Raw genomic sequence first — 2,869 nt, 5'->3', positions numbered from 1 at the left:
GGCCTCCTGCCGGCTGCCCGAACCCGGAGGAGCCGTCGCCGTCCCCCGGGCGGCGGAGGAGTGTCGGGCCGTCCACTGAGGGCTGTCCAGTGTCGCCGCCTGGCATCGCGGAAGAGTTTACTCAGCTGGTGGAGGGCCGAGCGGCAGTGTGTCTGGGAACCCAAACAAGATTTTTATTTATTTTTTCCTCTCTCCCCTCTCTCGTCTTTGTCTCTCCTCATCCTTCCGTCTCCTTTTCTCTCGCCTCGTCTGTCTGTTCTTACCCCCAGGTACGCCACGGCCGCCATGATCGGCTCCCCCAGAGGAGGGAGGGGGGGAGTAGAGCGCAGTCTCGTGAGTACCCCCCGGCCTGCGAGGGGCGATGGGGGTATGTGACGAGAGGGACGGGGCCGAGAGCCGTGGGAACGGAGCGAGGCCCCACCCCTCTCGTCACAATCGCATTGACCCCAGACTTTTGAATGGTACTGTATGTATATATTTCAATAAGTGCAATGCAGTTATTGTCCTTCTACATTTCTATAGAATATATGATGTTTCAACACAGGATAGTTTGAGGATTAAAATACAAAAACAGGTGCAATACACCAATAGCTGAGATATTATTACCCCAATATAGAACAAAAAATATATTCAAATTTTGCCTCCATTTAAGAGAGTCAACAAAATCAGTATGATCCTTTTAACCTCAGCTTATTAGCAGAGAGTTGCGAGAATAGTTCCATTTCTCTTTGTTTTGTTGAATTACTAATCAAGCCATAATATATTTCCAGCTTCATGTGGACTGCTGTTCATTGTCTATTGTTGCTGACTAGTTTTATTGATTAGTAGATGATAGTATATCTGCTACTGTACACTGTAAAAAAAATTCCATAAATTTTACCGTAAAAAATACGGTAGCAACGTTTTAGGTTTTACGGTTTTAACTTAAATTTACAGTTAAATACCGTAATTGCATTAACTGATATAATGTTAATATACCAACCTATTGAAGTACTGAAATCTGTTTTGCACCTTTGTAATACATAATGCACGACACCTGCGCCACTCACTGGTCTCGAGTCCCACGGAGGAGCTCCGGAAGGATAAAAGGAGGTGTGACGACAGTGTTGGACGAGAGAGGACCAGGCCTGGACTTTATTTTGTGTGCGGCAGTCGTCCGCGAGGGGCTGCCACTTTACTCTCATTTTGTGTTTGGTTATTTTATTAAAATCTTAAATGTTTGCCGGTTCCCGCCTCCTTCTTCCCGAACTACGAACGTTGTTACAATCATATTTTAAAATTCTTCCTCTTCTGTGTCTGACTAGTATTTACTTGGCGTGACCTTGATGAAATCAAAGCAGGAAAATGTGGTCATTTTGTTTCAGAGTGACTTAGAGGACAATTCAGTTGTGTGTTGTAATTATATATATATATATATATATATTTATTATTATATATACTGTGTATATATATATATATATATATATATATATATATATAGGGGAGAGTGGGGTGAGTTGAGCCAGATTTTACTTGCAGTGTGTTTAAAGTCTGAGCACATGAGAGTAATGGGTCAGGATGTGGTGCATTCTTGGGAATAAAACAACCTGCTTTCAAAATATGGATTTCCCCCCCAAAAAAAGGTGGTTTCTTGGCTCAACTTGCCCCCAGTGAGGCGTAAATTGAGCCTAGGGAGAGGGTAAGTTGAGCCACATGGAGTTAAACTGTGCCGTTGATTATGCTGAAGTAAAACTGAACATTTTCACCTCATGCGATATCAAAGGAAGAGAAATTAAATAAAAATGACTTGTGTGAGTCTTATGATGGACTGGCCATCCATCCAGTGTGTTTCCCTGCCTGTGGCTCAAGACGCTGGTTTAGGCTCCAGCTCCCTGCTACGCTAATAAGGACAAAGAGCTTTGGATAATGGAATGGATGGATGGATGACTTCTTAAAACTTTTATTTAAAGATACAATACAAAATTTTTAAGGCATTTATTAAATTATTTTAAAAAAATCAGAACAAAATAAAGTTTAAATTGAATAATAATACCTTACAGAACTGGGCTAATACTCAACATCCCACTTATAAATGTTGCAGGGAAATACAATTTCTTAAAAACTTCAATAGAACACTTTCAGACTACATTTAAAACTTTTCAGAACAAAATCAAGTTCAAAACAAAGAACAAAATAAAAAATGCTTGGTCTAAAATGAATAAAGTATAATGTAGAATTACAGTAAAATAATACTTTATAATCATAAAAAGGGATGAGCCATGAGTTCAAATTTTTGGCTCAAATGACCCCACTCCTACTATTTTAACAAATTTGTATCATTCTCCAGTTTAGAGCTAAAATCATGCTAATAATATAGCCTCATATTATAACTTCCTAAAACACAAACACGTGTGATATTTTTTTCAGAATTATCTGTAATTGTTCAGACACAAGAAGCATGAGACCTTGAACATAAAAAAATCACAACTGTTTTTTTTTACTTGGTTACCAATTATTCCATGGGCTTCTCTTCATCACAGGGTGAGTAAAATAGATAACTCTTAATATATTTGTGGTCACATCATCAATTCTGTCTAATATTGCCTAGAAACAAGGGGTGGCTCAACTTCCCCACAGGCTCAAATTATCCTGCTTTCTGTGTAGAATTCAGATGGGTCCAATATGTTTTATGGTCTGCGCCAACTCACACATATGATCGGCTCTGTGCTATCATGTCTCTCATGTCTCTCCCACCTTCAATACCACAACTGAGGTGCCCTTGAGCAAGGCACCGAACCCCCAACTGCTCCCCGGCCGCCACAGCATAAATGGCTGCCCACTGCTCCGGGTGTGTGTTCACGGTGTGTGTGTGTTCACTGCTGTGTGTGTG

The sequence above is a fragment of the Sinocyclocheilus anshuiensis genome, unplaced genomic scaffold (assembly GCF_001515605.1).
Source record: "Sinocyclocheilus anshuiensis isolate Anshui unplaced genomic scaffold, SAMN03320099.WGS_v1.1 scaffold572, whole genome shotgun sequence".
Classification (NCBI taxonomy): Eukaryota; Metazoa; Chordata; class Actinopteri; order Cypriniformes; family Cyprinidae; genus Sinocyclocheilus; species Sinocyclocheilus anshuiensis.
Note: the sequence above shows the minus strand (reverse complement) of the source record.